Here is an 18,650-nt window from a genome sequence, read left to right on the forward strand (position 1 = left end):
GACCATGTAGAGTTGTGTTATAGTCACATAAACTAAGACTTCACATTGTCACACTCCCCATGAAGGGAGCGCTCCAGCAGGGCATCATTTAGCCAAAATTAAGGCGTTCTCTGGGTGCTAGCTGTAGACCACATAGCGAGTGAGAGCCATTCCTTCAGCTCTGCTGTTTTTCTTTTCCTGCCTTCCTTCCTCAGTACCATCCCTATATTCTTCTGTCTGCCTTCAGGGATCCCACGTGGACAAGACAGCAAGTTACTGAAGCCCCGTGACAAGCATGTTCCTTTTTTCTTCCTTCAAGCAAAGTTTTCAAAAACGTGTCTCAGTTTGTTTGGAAGCAGCACTGTGATTGATCCACTCTCGTTTTGATGGCTGCAGCAAACACCTGTGTAAGGAAGGGGGAGGTGGAGACAGGAAAAAACGAACCAGCAGCTTCCTCCGTCAGAGAAGGAATTATGTGTAAACGATACTCAGGCCGTGCTGAGCAACTCCATAGTGCAACGGGCAGGTTTTAGGACGGATGCCAGTGGGAAAATAACACTGACACAAGACACATGCGAGTGCCAGCCCGGCGCTCCTGGGCAGCCCAAGCCGGGGATCAAGGCTGTGAGAGCAAACCAAGCGCGCAACCTTTACTCGGATCTCAGGTCAGAATCAGGCAATATAATTTTCTGCCCAAGTTGGGGAATCCACGCGCTCCCAGTAATTCCTCAGGAGGTTTTGTTTTCATCTCCGAGATCATGGAATCATTAACCTTCAGTGTTCTGAGATCTTTACAATTTGCCGGGTCCTTTTTCAGAGAGGTTAAGTGCCTTACCGTAGGTCCCACAGTGAATCCACACAGAACCCAGACCACACCCTAGATATTAGTATCCTCTTTGCCATTAGTGTTGCCGAAGAAACGAGATACACCACTCACCTGTTCTACCTAAGCGCTACACTCAAGTTGGGTTCTAATTGGAAAGATCATTATGGTAAAATATCTCATACAACAAGACACCGCATAGGTAAACCAAAAATAATTTTATTCAGAGTTCTCAATTCATGACGGTTGCCTCGTAGGCCCTTTGTCTTTGTGTCTTGCCTGTGTTTGAAGTCTCAGCCTGAAGGTCCTAAATCAGAGTCACCCAATCCAAAAGTGCCTTTCCTGCCATCCTAGAGACTAACACAATCCTCATGTCCTTCCCCGTCTGAAGGAGCATGTCTGCTCATCTGTTTGTGTATTTATCCATCGTCATTCTTCTCTGCTTCTAGAATGTGAGGTCCCTGGGGACAAGGATCCTTAGGGCTGTATCCTTCCCCCAAGTCTCCATGGATCCCTCTTTACATGCCAGATTGCAAGAGCTCCCCCCCACCACCACCACCCAGCCCTCTGCCAGGCTGGGAAGCCCTTGCAGGCTGACCTGTTGGGATATGCTTAGAACCACGGCCTCCAAACCTTGGTTCTAAAATTCAACTGAGACAGGAGCAGGTATCAAGAGATCTTGGAGTTTGTTCCAAAAATAAAGGTTGACTTGCCATTTCCAGACGGTGGAGCCAAGGAAGGCACGCACTGAGAGAGAGCTCCCATTATGATCAATTATTGGGCTCTGGTTGCTCCCTCTCTGCTGGCCTTGAAGCTGGGCACAGCCAAGATGCCGCGCACAAAGATATCTTGGGCCAAGCACTTGTTTGTGTGTCTGAAACAGCTACTTCCAGCTGGCTTTGTTTAAGTGATCATAGGATAAAATTTCATCACCATCTCCAGCGAATGCGATGAAAGACCACCGCATCTCTCATCCACGGGCTGGGGCTCAGAAGTCCCTCTGCTGAGGGAGGAACACGAGACAGGGGAAGAGTCCTTCTGCCCTCCAGCATCTGGATGCACCAGCCCAGATCGCCAGTGCAGAGTGGTGAGCAGGGCCTTTGGAAGGAGACTGGTCTAAGGTCCAATCACGCCTCACTGCTTCATGGTCTAGATGACTTCAAGTCACCCAACATCAATTTCCTTATCTGAAAAATGGGAGTAATTCACAATTTACATGATTGTTCAAAAGGGTTTGTGTTTGTAGAACATCTGGAATGCAGTGGCCACTTAACAAAAAGTGGTTATTAACCCCCCTGCCCCAGCTATGCTTTCCCCTTACTATTCTTCATATTTAATCTACTCGAGGAGCTGGGGGTATAGCTCACTGGTAGAGCCCTTGTGTAGCATAAATGAGGCCTTGGGCTCAAACCTCAGCAGTATATTTTTTGTTAAAATAAGAAACAAATCTATGCCTTTTTTTTTTTTTTTTTTTTACTACAGCCTCTTCCAGTCAGAGCTCTGTCCTTACTCAAGACTTTTTGTTAAAAAAAATGACGTTTATTAATACAAGTTTGCAGTGCACGGTGGTTGCTCACCGTGGGGAGTTGGTACACAGCACAACGCATCTCCTTTCTTTCCTCATCCTCTTTCCCCTCCCTCCCTGCTCCTTCCATCTCTTGGTCTCCTTCTCATGTGAAAAAGATCCTTGGGGGCTGGGGATATAGCTTGGAGGTCTAAGCACCTGCCTGGTGAGTGAAAGGACCCAGGTTCGATCCCCGCTACCACATGCTGTATCAGTACTGGCCCTGTCCACAGAAACCAAGCATGGGAAGCTGAGATGGGAGGATCACTACAAGTCTAAGCTGTGTAGCGAGACCCTATACTAAATAAATAAAAGACTTTTTAAAAAAAAATAAGAAAAAGATACTTGTACTCCCTATTATCTATTAGCTTGTTCTTTATTTTTAGCTTGGTTTTCTCAGGTACCAGACATTGGAAAATATTTAAACTTGTGTGTCTGATTTATTTCATCTAATATTATGTTTTCAAAGTACACCCCTTTACCTGTGAATGGCTCAAGTTCTCCCTTCTTTCCAGAAGAGTAGTACTGTATCGCATAGAAGCACACTTTCTGCATCTATTCTTCTGTTGATGGGTAGGTAGGCCATTTTCAAAATTTAGTTATTACGAGTTCTGCTGCTATAAGTAGGAGTATACATGGATCACTCTATATGACGTCTTCAACTCTTTCAGGAGGATCCTAGAAAAGGAAGAGCTAGGTCTCATGGAATTTCTAGCTTAAATTCCAGTTTTTTGAGGACCTCCATACTGATTTTCTTAGTGTTCGTACTACTCTACATCCCCACCACGGTGCAGAAGGGCTCCTGTTCCCCTGCAGTCTCACCAGCACTTGTTGCTACTTTATTTCCTCAAAATGGCCACTCCTTTTGGAGTGAAAGGAAATCCCAGTGTTGTCTTAGTTTGCATTTCCCTGATGGCCAGGGATGTTGGCCATTCGTTTCTTCACACACTTTTGGCTACTTGTACTTCTACTTCTGTTCGTTTCAGTTGCCCATTTTTTGATTGGATCTTCTATTTGGGAAGGTCTAGTTTATTTGAGTTCTTTATGTCTTCTAGATAGTCATCTCTGTCCAAGGAATAACTGTAATTTTTCCCACTTTATAGATGGTCTCTGCAGTCTATCAGTTATTTCTTTTCTTTTGGATAGGATCCCATTTGTTTATTCTCAGTACTAGTTCTTGTGCCCAACTTTTGCACTTACCATTCCTGGCCCTGAAGCACTAGCTCCACACCCCCACAACCTGGGACAACTGCTGCTTTTTTTTGTCTCATGGGCCTCAGCTCAGATGTCAATCAAAGGGAGCCCTCAACAAGCCCACTCTGAGTGTTGTGAACTCTCTCTCTCTCTCTCTCTCTCTCTCTCTCTCTCTCTCTCTCTTTCTAAGCTATTTCTTTTCTTTTCTAGTTTGAGAACCTGCAGCCTACAATACTGTACAGGGTCAGGACCCTGCTGGTTGTTCCCAAAGTTGCCTTTCAAGCACCTGGCATATAGTAAGTGCATAGTTTAAGATGTGTGAATGAAGGAGCACAGAAAGAAATAGAGCTTTATGATAAAGTCCCCAAAAGGCTAGCAAGGAATGAGAAAGTGGTCAGCAACACAACTTGTGGAGCCCAGCACAAAGTGGAAATGCAGGGTCTCTCATGGCCAAGTATGAAGAATGTCAAGGAAAGATTGGTGGAGCATTAAGCCATGCATGGGATACTGTGAGCAACAGGACAGGCTGTACCCACCCTGTGTACCTGGCCCTTCCAGAAAGGCCACTGCAGGCAGCTGGAGGTACGTTGGGAAGGAGGGAGGCCTAGGAGCATGCTCACACCACAGCCTGCAGCCCCAGAAAGCTTTGGGGACACTGTTCCCCCCCACTTCTTCCTGCCCTCTTCTGTATTCTCCTGGCCCAGAGACACTCCAGAGGCTGTTTCCAAGGAGGTCCCACATCTGCACCCACACCCCAGCCTCTCCTGTGGGGACATTAATTCAAAGTAGTCACATTACAAAGCAGTCAAGAAGGACAATGAGTTAGAAAACTCTCATGTCAGGAGAGAGCAATAGCTCCAAAACTGCAACAAGACCAGATGAGGAGGGATGCCCAGGAACCCAGGGGAGCACAGACAGGTGTGGAGGTTGCTGTCTTAGTTACTTTATTATTACTTGAGCAGAATGACCAACACCTACAAGTGAAAGGGAGCTAGGTTTATTCTAGCTTACAGTTTGCAGGGCTTGTGGGGTGGCATGGCAGAGGGGCATCACAAAGGAGAAAAAGACCACAGCCTGGCAGGCAGGGGGCAGCACCAGAGGGGAGCTCTCCAGACTTCAACCTATCCAGACTACAAGCCTATTGGTTGGTGCTATCCACACTGAGGGTAAGTCTTCTTATCATCTATACCCAAAACTGTGATAAACCAACCAGTGGATAAATTATATATCACTCACTCCTAATCTATATACACACAGCCAAGATCCAGCCACCTCTAAGAAGTCCCACCTGTGAGCACATGAGGCTGGAGAGGGGAGAAACCTAGATCCAAGCCATAACAGATCCACACTGCAAAGGCCCTTCTGAAGGGTGAGGACTAAAGTTTAGCTTCTGAGCCCATTACCAAGCAAGGTACCCAACAGGGGGCTGAAGATGCCCGGAAAAGGACACCATGTTCCTGGCACAGCCACCACTGAGCATTTATGACGTCATGTGCCACCCTGGAGGGGGCATCATTTTCTAATTTGCACAAAGCACCCTGGAGTTTATTGTTTAGCAAGCTCCCCATCTCAGATCCAACAAAGGAAGATTTCTAAGCAGCTGAGAGAACTTAAGAATATAACCAAAAGCAAAAGACTGAAAAGGAAACAAAACATTAATATTAATAATAATAAGAGATTCTTCTTTTTAATTAGATTGGGCTACTTGGTTCCAGGGGTGAGTGGAGGCAGACACACAGGTTGTCACCAGAGCCTGCCACGGTGGCCATCAGGAGGTTAGGTAACCCGCATCCCTGCTGGCCACAGGACAGGGCACATTTTCCTCTGAACCTTGGTGGAGGGCTCTGTGGGAATGATTTTCTGGGATGTATTTGAAGATGGTGATGGGATCAGGAAGGAGTACGAGAACAAGTCTCGTGCAGACTAAGATCAAAATCAGATTTTCTGGGCCTCTTGCAGTGTAGGCACGGATGCCCCCTCGTGTGGACCGAAGGATACTTTAAGCTCTGGAACAATAGCTGGATGAGGCTGGGACACTCCCAGGACAAGGAGCAAGGAGCAGCAGACTCCACACCTCCTGCTCCCCTCAAACATCAGGCACAGTGACTCTGCAGGCAGCAACGCTGCTGGTACCCATTGGTGGCTTCTCAGGACCCTGCAACATTCTTGGTGCCCAAGGCCAGACCTAGACTCTCACAAAGGCCTCACCCAGTGCCCTTGGTAAAGTGGCATGTCCTCACCATAGCTGCCTTTGAAGTTTCCTGATTCTGAAGTGGATTTTCTCACAGGCACCAGGGAAGAGGAGGAAGTCATGTGCATGTTTACATTTGGTTTCTCTTTCTAGTACCCAAAGCCCCATGGGTCACAGCTAGGCAGAGGGCTCTACAATGGCAGACTCTCAGGTGGAAAGTAAGTCCCCCTTCTGTAAGAATATGGAACCTGAGGTCAAGGGGGAGAACAGTTATCATGTACCAGCTCTTCTCCAGGGCTCTTATAGGCTGCTGGCTTCATGTGCCCTACAGTTCTGTGGGACAGGCAACACTCTTAATTCCCATCTTACAGACGAGGGAGGGAGGGCTTCTTGTAGTCAAGGAATGGACTGGAGACTCCAATAACCAAGAAGCCTCTTCTGGGATTGGAACCCAAGGAACTAAGTCTTTCAGTTCTGATTTTCCCCAAAAGCCTAATGTTCTGGGCTAATCCTTGTGGCCCAGATTCCATGCTGAAGGATGGAGACCCTTCCCGCAGCTCTGGATGTGAGCACAAGTGGAAAGGGAGTTCTTTGTTAGCATGTTGCAAAAGTCAAGTGGCCAAACTTCCCAGCCACCATCTGGGCGGGAAGAGCCTTATCCTCCCACACTGTCCCAGCAAGCGGAACTGAGTAAAGCCAACAAGTCGAAGGCAAACATGTCCTCAAGCCCCTCTAAACCCACACATACCCTGAATCATGAGCTTTACAACTGCTGAGGGCCTTACCTTGGACAGAAACCAGCCCAGTATCACAGTCCAAACCTTGGAGGCTAAGCCCTTGGATGGGGAAAACATCCTGCCCTTTGCAAGTCTGTCCCTGTCTCAGTTTTATTAACCAGAAGGCAGGAAGCTGCACACGGGTTTGCAATACCAGTTACCAGCTGGTGGAATTGCAAAGCAAAGCCCTCTCTCTTCAAACCAGCCTGAAGCCCATGCCAAGCCACCAGATGGGCAGTAAAATCTTTTAAACAGCTGCTGTCTATGACTATGCCACTACTGGAATTGTAAGTTTATTTTATAGGGATCGTGGGTGAATCTTTTGGAATAGAAATGAAAAGTACCATGTTAGGTAGCCTGGTTCATCTGTCTTAGAATTAAAGCTTCCTTGCAGAGTTTAGTTTTGGGGACAGTGAGATGTTTCGTATTCTGGGCTTGTAATGGTAGACTGTTACCAGTGAGAATTATATATCAGCAACATTACATGAACCCTTGCCGTGTACTCAGCAGGTCTTATATTATTTAATCTTCATGATGGTCCCACAAGTAAGCACTTCAATTGGCTTTCATTCCCTAGATGGACATTTTGAGGCTCACGGCTATTAAGGATTTGCCAAGAATTATGTAGCTAGAAATTGATAGAGATGGGATTTGAACCCAGGTCTCCCTCATGATAAATAAACCCTAGGTCTTTGCCTTTGAGAACACCTTCCTTATCCACCTGTGGAACAACTGATCCTGAAAGAAATGAGCAACTCCGTCAGGAAAAATGGAGTATGGCTCTGTGCAGTGAGCACACCCCTACTGCCCCTAGAGTCTTCTACCTCCACATGCTGTGGGCTGCCTTAGCTTCCCCAGCTATAAAACAAAGACGGCAAGAATGTACTTCAATAGGGTTGAATGACAAGTGACTGGAAGAGGATGCCAATTTTTGTATAGCAAGGATACAACAAAGGCCATCATCATCATCATCATCATCATCATCATCATCATCATCATCATCATCATCATCGTCGTCGTCATGTCCCATTAGGATGGTCCATCTTTTGTTCTGGCCTCTTAAGGATAGTTCAATGCATCAATTATGTTTCTCCATAGAAGGAAAATAGCTGAGAATTCTGACTGATTTTAGTGTTAGGAGCCAAACTAGTCCTCTTTTGCCATTTCTGTAGAAAGTCCTTAACATTCGAAACAGACCCCGTTTAACCTTTTGCCCAACATAGATTTACCTACTTCAAACCCCTTTGGCTCTCCGAGGCCTGGCTTCCTTCAGGCTCAGGCTATAAATGTTTGACTTTGATTTGAGGTACATGACAATAAATTAGGGGACATTTATCAAAGCCGCTTTTTGCATAAATTACTGCATTATACAAATACACTTAGCAGGCTCCTGCTTCTTTGATGTTGGAAGCAACGATTTATGTGTGATGGAGTTTTTATTTATCTGCCCTGTTCACCTCTACAAGAGCTGGACATATTCCTCAATTAGTTCCATACTTCTCGAAATGACGTGTATCTCTTGCAACTTGAGTCAAGGGAACAAAGACACTTAAACCTCATCCAAGTGGCCTTTTTTAAGGAAAAGAGAAGCTTTATCTGACTCAGAGTGTCTCTGGATTCTTTCTCCTGGGATCAGATTGAAAGACACTGAAATCTGTTGCTCTGGAACCTCCCCCACCATTAAAAAGGATTTGCTCATCATCATCATCATCACAGCCACCACCATCATCTTCAAAGGAGCCACAGAACATAAATACCTAGGGTCCAAATTCAAATAAATAAGAGAAACAAATATTTTCTTGTCAGGGCCCTCTTTTTTCTAGCATTAGCTCCAGTGAATATGTTTTGTGGAGCCGTTCTGCATGTCATGGTAAAATGCAGTCAGGCTTGTTAGCTTCTTTGGCTGTTGAAAATGTCCATGCACTCATCAAGGTGGGTATTCTACAGCTGCCTTTGTTTTTTTCCCATTTTTTGAAGAATATTTTTTAAAAGAAAACTGCCCACTTTTGTCACCATTCTTTTGGAAAAGATGGTTTGGTTGTCACCACACAGGATGCATAGGGAGATGGGTTCCAGCCATTACTCAGGGGAGGGGAAGACTGTGAGGGAACTGGAAGCCCCATTCGACACTGATGGGTGCTCCCACAGGGTCAGAATATCACAGAGTGGAGCCTCTTCACCTAGGACAGCAGCCGTCATCGCGAGAGCTGTGAGGTGAGACAGAGACCTGGGCAGGGAGCTCCGAGCCCAGGGCCATGCGGGCAGGAGCAAGGTGCCCTGGTCCTAGCTGCAGTGTAAGAGCACACAGGCAGGGCATGGACTTGGGGCCACAGCAGCCCCCCACAGAGGAAAGCAATGCCCCCACCCCGACAAGCGTGCCCTACCCAGTCAGGCCCACCAGGCAGAGCCCCGGAGACAGGGCCGGCAGCTATGCAACTGAGAGCCTACAAGGACTCCTTCGTTCTTCCCTCCAGTGCCTGGGGAACATAGAGCCCTTTCTACCTCACTGACTCCCGGCATCTTCTCCTCTTTCTCTGTACTGTCATTCATGGTCCCCAAAGGCCCCACTAAGTGCTGGCAAAGCCAGAAGCATAAGGTGAAATCATCATGGAGGAAAGGATCTGGCTGAGTGAAGGTGAGCAGGACTGACAGGCACTCCACCATGAGGACAGGCTGGAACAAGGCAGGCAGGAACATTGAGGAATGATAATACGGAACTGGGAAGGCCATTTGCATGTGCTGTGTTGAAGATAGTTTGTCCTCCTCAAAAGCTCAGGTTGAAGTTTGGTTACCAAGGTTACAGTGTTGAACATCTAAGAGATGCTGGCTTACAGGTGAAGCTCTGTTGAACGAGTCAATTTTGCAGAGGGATGGGTGAACTCTCAGGGAGGGCGTGGGGCCTGTCTGTATACTTCCTCTTTCTTCTCCCACTTTCTGCCTTGCACAAAATAGTACAAGGCTCTCACCACAGTTGAGCAGATGCTGACGTCATACCTAAACTCCAAAATCTGGGAGCCAAATAAACCTCTTCTTTTTTCAAATGACTCAGTCTTAAGTATTCTAGTATAGAAACAGAAAACAGCCAGAAACACTATGTGTCCAGAATCTCCCCAGTCTTTGCACTTAACCCTGAATCCAATTACAAGATCTCATTGAGGTGTTTTAGTGGAAATTTATGTGGATTTAAGGGAGCATAATGCTAAAACTTCCAGATATGGGCAGAAACACCCTCCAATTCTCATCCACAACATAACTGGTGAAGAACATGCAGGTCATAGTATACATGATAATTTCTTGTGCATTTTTCTGGAAAGGTAAAAGCACCTAAGCTTTGCAAGATTCCTCCTGATAGCTGCCTAATCTTGGACTATTTTCCTACCTCCTCTATCTCCCTTGTCCTTTCCATATCTGCCATGTGTGGACTACCACATTGCTCACAAGGCTCCTGTAAAGATTAAAGACCTCCTTTGCCTAGGGAAGAATACAGGGTCTGACACATATTCAGTACTCAAGTTAGTTTCATTGTTCCCAAGACAATTCCAATTAGTATCGTTCTTTTAGGATTATGAATTTTTAAATAAAATTTTAACTTCAGATATGCAGAAATATTGAGAAAACAGTACAGAAAGCGTACACTCTACACTGAGTTTCACTGTGATTAACATCTTAACATTAGTATGGCAGAGTGGGCGCAATTAATGAGCTGATAGTGATACATCATTATTAACTAAGGCTCCCACTATGATGAGATTCCCACATTTGTCCCCAAATGTCCTTTCGCTGCTCCAGGATCACATCCAGGATACCAGACTTCAGTCATCCTCTTTCCTTAGGTTTCTCTTGGCTGTGACAATTTCTTAAACTTTTCTCATTTTGATGACCTGACAGATTTAAGGAGTACTGATGAAGTTTTCCAGAATGACCCTCAAGTGGGATCTGTCTGACTTTTTTCTATGATGAGGCTGGGGTAGCATGTTTTGACAGGATAACCCCAGAGGCAAATACCTTCTTATCCCATCATGTTGGAAGTGTATGCTATTGGTACAACTTACCACTGTTGATGTTGACCTTGGCCACCTTCCTTGAGGTGTACTTGTTGAGTTTCTCCACTGTAAAGTTATCTGTTGTTTTTCCCTTTCCAGACTGTGCTTTTTTGGAAGAAAACTGTTAAGCACAGCCCATGTTGAAGGAGTAAAGTGTCACAACTCCCTTAAATCCACATGAATTATTTTAATTCATCTATACAGAAGATTGGCCCAGTCTCCCTCATTTATGTATTCATTCAAACATTTTTTGTATCAGCTTGGACTCATGGGTACTTAGTTTATTCTTTAGGGGATAGTCCAATATTGTTTAATTTTGTGACTCAAATCACTCTATTTTAAAAAGAATAAAAAATAATAGAGAAAGCACTAGAAATGATACAGAATTTCAAAAACCAATAATATCCTTGGAATTCTATGAGTTTCTCCATCACTGTGACAGCCCCATTACTGTGGGTTTAGTGGTTTAGTTTGGATTGGTTTTGTTTGTGTTTGTTTTCCTTTTTAAAAGTATTTTTTGCCTTGTGAGATTCTCTAGCCTCTTCTTGTGTATTTCTTAACCTATGATGAGACTCCTACAGTCAACCATTTCTCCAAGCCCTAGTTCCATTTATTGGAGAATAGTATTAAAAACCAAGACCTGAGCACAAGATATGGAACAAAGATATGGGTACTTGATAGATAGGGACATCACAAACAGATATGAGTCTCATTCCTCTAAGATCTTTAAGCAGACAGATTAAGAAGACACATGCATATATGCTAACTTATGAATATACATATATGTATTTAAAAGTCTGTCGTAAGTGAAATATTTCAGTTGATTTCTTTCACTTAGCAATGCATTTAAGAATGTCCCATTTCATTATGTGGCATCAGAACCAATCTTTTGTTGATGTTTAAAGCACCTTTAGGCTATTTGCTTTATATATGGATAAAAGGAGGTTAAGTTCATACATGTTACAAGTATTGGACCAAGAAAATATAAACAGAATTTGGTCCAAGTGAGACTAACTGCAGTTAAACTCCTTAAGCCCATTTGCTACTCAAAATGCATCATCAGCATCACATTAGAAATGCAGATTCCCAAGGCCCACTGCAGTCCAGCTGAACTTGAACTTTAATAAGCACCTCTCCCACCAGTTGGGGTGAATATTCATTAAAGTGCAAGAAGCCTGTCTCCATTCACTAACTGCAAATCATTATTGAGCGCTAGGGATTCGGGATTCATCGTAAGATAGATATCACCTGCCTCGTGAGCTTAGTCTTATCTGAGTGGACTCAGATATCATGAAATTACCTTGTAAGGAACTGGCTCATTGACTACACTTTTGATTTATCCCATAAAGAAAGTATATCTGAGAATGAGAGATACAAAGGATGCATAGGGTTGACCTGCACTACAGACAACCCAAAAGACGAATCCAAATGCATGGTGGATCATGATATTCCCAAACATTTTTGATCCTGGCATCCTACACGACAACACTCTCTAGAAGATACTGCCTTGGAATTCACGTGGGCTACCTAAGACCAACAGCAAGGTAGATGGAGTGAGAGTCCAAGCCAGACCTCCTACTTCCACTTTCTCAGTCCACTCCATCACATCATGCTTTCCTGTACCAGTTATAGGGAGGACCCCAGGATGATGTGGAGAATGGAGGCCCTGGACATCAGGCCAAGCCAGCCTGGACATGCATGTGAGTTATTTCCATGGAGCAGCAAATTCTGGAAAATATGTGGTTTAGCAGCAACATAATTATCATCCTCTAAAATTAGGCTCACAGTCTAAACAACCCTACGTCTTCCTTCTGTACAAAAACAAACAATCGCAGGCAGGAAGCCTGTAGCAATGCATATCGCCTTGGCCAACAGGCCTGAAAGCCTCCCTGCTGAGCTAAAAAGGCAAACAGTACCCCCAAAAATGTAAATATTTTATTATTTTTCAAATAGCACCTATTTCATTCTCACCCTAGCTGGCTCCGCCTGTGTACCTTGGCACCCTGCAGATGACCCTACCCAACGACCTCTATACTTTGTCCACAAGAGACGTAGATGTGTTTTTTTTTCAGAAGCCATTATCTAAACTGCTGATGTAATAAGGCCCTGGTATATGAAATTCACTTAATAACTCACGCTTAGTTATTTATTGTGAGCCTGGGTGCATGCTCCTTGATTCCATTTCCCAGCGAAATATAAGTGCAGCTTTCATCGTGAGCACCTAAATTTATGGCAAACAGACCAAGTGACATTAAGAAAGCCGCACAATCCCTTCATTCAGTCTTTAATAAGGAAGCCAAGGAAAAATTATCCTAGCTGGTTTGCGGGTGACAGCACAAGAACTTTCTGGAGTCAGAAAGTGAGCAGCGCGCCTCCTTGTCAGCCTGTTAAAAAGCAAAGCTGGCACGGCATGATATTAGAACCATGTGTGAGAAAGAATTTCTCCTCGGGTAAGACATTCCAAATACTGTCTCCGAGCCAAAGACTTTGGTGTTAGACTAATTTAAGCAGCATGTTGAAATCAGCGCTCAGGACTTTGATCATACTAGGATCGTTTGTTACAAATTGAACTAACCCAGTCTCTATTTCTGGCGGATCAGAACTTTGGATTTGTTGAATTAAATGCCTCATTTAGTGTCGTTTGCACATGAAAAGGAACGCTGCACTCAGGAATCTGATAGTGAATTTTTCACCTAACCAACAGGTCTACTTTTTTATTACTTTTAAACCTAATCCATACTCCATCCACACTGTTCCTAATAACCCTGGGGCTGTTCAGAGTGAAGTTTTAAATCAACTCCCATGTTATTGGGGGCTGGGGGAGGCAGTGGCCAGGCAGTAGGGACTGGCCGAGCCATCCTTGAATTATCAAACCATGTAATAAAGAACATATTGGAGCTTGGTACCAAAATAAAATATTTTTTAAAAATGAGAAAGCAAAAATAAATTATTCCTCAGTTGTTATTTACTGTCTAAATAACCCAGTTTCCTTTCACGACAACTGTGGCCTAAAATAGCAAAATGATTTTGCAGATCTATGATTTTTGTACGATTGCCTGTCTGGTCCGGTTGAAACTTTGAGAGAGGAAGGTTAAAAGGGCACAAAACAGACCATTTCCACATATGGCTACACTTTCTTTTCATTTTTGAAGTTATAATATCTTTAACTGTAGATAATGATATTATAAACTGTCATTTAGTGCATTTTAAGCATATTACATACATGAAACAAAGATCTAGAAAGAGCAGCAGCTGAAATCTGAACAAAAACATCGTGACTCAGATCTACCAGGCAGGAGACAGGTACTGGTTAGCAGGGAATGCTGCACAGCAGATAATCATAAACACAAATGAAGACCTGATTCCCGGGTCTAAACTGTGATCCTGGCCAATGCTGAGCAAAGATGATTTCATAGTAATTAACTGTTAATTATTAACACTCAGAGGTCAACCAGCTACTTTGGGGTAAGGTTTTACTTTTGCATTATTTGGTTCATGTTTAACTTTATTTCCCATAGGAAGGGTGTTAGGCAGCATCCCTTCTCAACTATTAAGTCGCCCTGGTGTCTACTCTACCAGACACAAAATACCCCAAAATACCACCAGTGTTTAGGAAGATGATTTTTTCCTAAGCCCTGCAGGCAGTTACTTCATAAATATTCACCTACAGGCTTAACAATCCTCTTGAATGAGAGTTGCCTTCATTTAAAATGAACATAATTAATTATTATTTTAATATGCTACTGCTATTGTATGTCAGAAAAACCAACAGATGATTCCTTAGTTTTATTGGCATAAAGATGAGGTTGATCCACCCCCTTCCCCTTTGGAGAAAGAAAATGGTTACAAAACAGATAACGATAATAGATGTTTTATTGGTGAAAAAAATCAAATCTTTAATGAAATCAGGATGGGTTTGGAGATGAACTCTGTCTGAACTCACCAGGATTCATGGAACTTCAATTAAAACAATTTCAGAAGGGCAGCTGACAGCAAGGTGCTGGGGCTGGGAAGTATAATTAAAATTGAGCAACATTTTAGCACTAGTTTTTCCTATAGGATCCTGAGCATGTGTGGTGGCCCAGGGGAGAAGGGTGGTGTAGGGACAGGGTCTTGGAGGAGAGGTGAGATTCTAGACAAAACAAGTAAGAAATCCCACAGATGTAAGGATCTCCAGGCACTAGCTAACAACATGCATCTTCAAATTCACTGTTTTCTCTTCCATCTGTAGGCTTGTAGAAAGATGGTTTGTTGAGCTGTTGACCATCATTTTCCACCTGAAAGAGTCTTTTGTAAAACAGCCTTTTGTGGAACCATGTAGGAATTCCTGATAGACGATCAATGACACATAATGTAGAAATTAAAAGCTGTTCTCTGTAGCCGAAACACCCAGGTTCTAGTCTTGCTTTTCCACTCACTTGCTGTGGGATCTTGGGCCAGTTGCTGGAGCTCTCTGAGGTCCATGATTCTAGTTATAAATTCATCAAATGTTATTCTACCTAGGTCTTAGGCTTGTCAACAGGCCTAAGAAGATATTCTACATGAAGTGCTCAACACAATGCCTGGCACCTAGTCAGTATTTACTAACTATGGGCAAACACTATTTGCTTGGGCTGAAAATTAGGCAAATCAACTCTAAAACTTCGACTCCTCTCATAGGAGGCAAAGTCTTCTACCTAACATGGCAGCCACAGAGTGTTGTCAAAATGTAAGGTCCACATGCAGCTTTATATGGGATGGTACGTACAGGGCCAGAATCCGTGTCAGCAGCACCTTGACTTTGGAAATCAGAGCTGGTGCTCACCTCTTAAGGCAACTGCAGTGGGACAGGTTCAGTGGAACCATGGGAGCTTGGAGACTCTGGTCTAGCGTCGCTTAGTCACGAGAGCAAGAAAGGAAGAAAAGAGCAGAAACAAGACAGCAGGAAGAGGAAAAAAGGAAGAAGGCAGGAGAAAGCCTGCCCTGTTACATTCTGGCCATAGCTCTGCTCCATTGCATTAGATCCTACAAGGGCTGTGTCCTGGTAACAAGCCTTTCTCCACTTGGGGTCAGCAAGAGTGGGCTCTGTTCCTGGGTACCAAGCGCTTTCTCTACCATTTTGAGCATGGAAGAGATTTTTCCACCACATGGCTGAGGCAAAGAAGCTGTGTTCATATATATCCTGCTTCATGGCATGTAGTAGGAAGCAGGGTTTTCACATGGTACCTGCAGGATCCCTGAGAATCATCCAGAACAAATTAGCACTTGCTGACTGGGCAGCCCCAACAGGCAGCCCCTGGCCCCTCTCCACCCAGCTTCTGATTGCTGATGGGTCTAGACAGAGGGTCTCCAAGCACTCACAGCCTCCTGGAGAGAGATGCTACTTGCCTGACTCCCTGCCGAGGAATACTGGTGCTGACTCAGCAGTTTATCCAAGTTTTACAGCTTCTCAGGCAGGAGTTCCGTATTGGCTTTTGGGATCTGGCTCATGACTTTACATCAAGTCAAATTTCTAATGGTATAGAGAATCCCAACCTGTGAATAATGGGGATGGGTGGGAATTAATTACATATCCTTTGGCCTGCCCTCTGTGATTTTTTTTTTATAGCCGCTGCAGCAGAATTACCTTCCAAATTATATTGGTCCAGGTTATTAAAATGACTTTCAATTCCCTGAGTACACAAGGAGAGACAGCCAGGCAGGGAGCTGAAACACTAGGATTCCTCCTCTTTCATTTTCTCTGTTTTCCTTTCTTTTTCTTTTTCTTCGTTTTTTCCTTTAACTTACTTCAGATAAGCCATGTGCAGATAACTAAGAATTGACCGCTTCTATTGCCAATTAATCCATTTCCTCTGGTGTCTGCTATTTACTCCTAGACTTCCCCTGGTTTCCAGTACAAGCCAACACTCTTTTAATACTCCAAATCCATTAGACACTTTTCTTTTCCCTCGTGAACAAAGGAGAAATGTTTTCTTGCAACTTTATGGAAGCCATCAATCTCCCTGAAAGGCTTGCCACGCTCAACAGAATTCACATTATAACTTATGCAAAACAGAGGGCGGGCAGCATGGGGGGAAATCCCGGTTTCTTTGAGCAGTAGCAATGCATTAAAGAAAACATGCATTTCTGCTGAAATTCATATTGGTAAATGGATTTCCCATCTGAAACATTGTTTTTCACTAAGAGAAGCTTTTAATCCCCTTAAGTTCCTTTCTAATCTGCCTTGGAAGTGCTTGTCTCAGGAATATAACAGTGATGATATAACAGATTTAATTTATTAGAACGAGACAGCAGCCAGGCAGCAGAGTACACAAAAGTGCACGCCCGCCAGCAAGTGGGGCTGTCATTGCGGGTGAAGAGAGCGTGTCCCACCTACTCCTGATTCAGCCCCAACTTCAGGCCACAGCTGCCATGGCTCTCTCCAGATCAAATGCCTCTCACAGGGCCAGAGAACAGCTGAGGAAGGCAGGCCAGCAAAAAAGCCATAACTGTCCCCAGCTTTCTCCCACTGCCCAGTGCTCTGGAGAAAAGACAGCTGGGTGGGAATAGAGACCACCAACCTGGGGGGACTAAAGCTCTAGAGTTCAGTGAGGGATCTCAGTGAAGTATCCTTTTCTCTGTGCCTGGAGTGGGCCCCTTTGTGTAGCAGATGGCTCCTATGAGTCAGGTGTCAGAAGTGCAGGAGATATAAAGCCCACCCTTACCACACCTGATCCCTCTCCTGATGAAGTCAGAAGAAAAGCACTTGAGCCAGCCCTGCTAAACCCAAGGGCCCTTGACTTTGGGAGGCAGCAGGGAATCAGTTCTTCTGTTGTGGTCTTTATTCTCCAACCCACTAGCCTTGTGGTTCAACTTGGGGAGTTCAGCATATGGGTGGTTGAACCGGAGTACCTAGTACCCTGGCTGTACTAGGTAAACCCATACACATCTCTCTCTTTTTTTCTGAACAGAAAACCATTCATTTGCTCATTGAGTTCCTACTTATTAATATTTTCATAATGCAGCCTTTGACTTGTGACTCTCACATCCCAAAGAGGACACTTCTGATTTTAGCACAGGGCACTGGAGTCACTTTCTAATATGGTACCCCTGCTGTCACACTGTAGTGGTGAAGAACATAGCCCCTAGAAACAGAAAGATCTGAGTTCAAACCCCAGCTCCCTTAGTTACCTGGTAGGAGATATACAATAAGCAATTCAGCCTCATTCGGCTGCTGTCATTTTATCTACAAAATGGGGATAAGGCCGTGTACTCTGCAGTGAGAATAAATGGCAGCATTTGGTAAAATTTGCAGCACAGAGCCTGGCACGTAGGAGATGTTGATTAATGGCTGCTATGATTATACATGTAGGCTTACCTGCAGACACACTTCCTCTTTCTGTCCACTCATCCCTTAGGTGTCTCTGGAGCACCCATGCTGCGCCCAGCTCTGTGCTGGCCAAGCAGCAGAGGATGGAGGGAAGCTTAAAAATAAGCCTTGATGGAAATGCAACTTCGTTTTCATTCTTTCACTCGAAATTCACACCCCTACCGAAACAAAATCGCCAAAACCACAGCAGCTATTCTAGACAGCCCTAATCACTTTCACTTCGTAGAGGAGCAGACCAATCCAGTATGACTAAGAGGTTTTGTTAATGGCAAAGCTGTAGACAGCCAGGATTGCTGAATCTGTAACAACCCCCCCCCACACACACACACCAATTTTGCCTCCTCGAGCCAGATTTTCCAGAAAACAAGGATCCTGAACCTAGGCAACATAGAGTACAAGTATCTCAAATCCCATGTGGACATGACCTCCATGGCTCCAGGACATACCCCATCCCGAGGCAAGTGTGCGCTTCGGTGGGAAACCCAATGCCGCGCTCAGTGGGGGCTGGAAGTCGGCTGTCTTCAGACTTTGAGAAGGAGACCGGCAAAGAAAGAGAGGCCAGGGAACTTGACGCTTATTAAAAGCACTTGCTCGAAAGCTGCGTGCAGGCCCACATGGTGCCCAAAGCCAGGAAGCTGGGCCACAGCAGGGGTCAATGCCCCGTCCTGACAGGCGTGAGCTGCGGAGTCTGGGCTGAAGATGGATGGGGGCGCCTAGTCTGCCCGTGACAGC

Source organism: Octodon degus, unplaced genomic scaffold, assembly GCF_000260255.1.
Source record: "Octodon degus isolate 3935 unplaced genomic scaffold, OctDeg1.0 scaffold00085, whole genome shotgun sequence".
NCBI lineage: Eukaryota > Metazoa > Chordata > Mammalia > Rodentia > Octodontidae > Octodon > Octodon degus.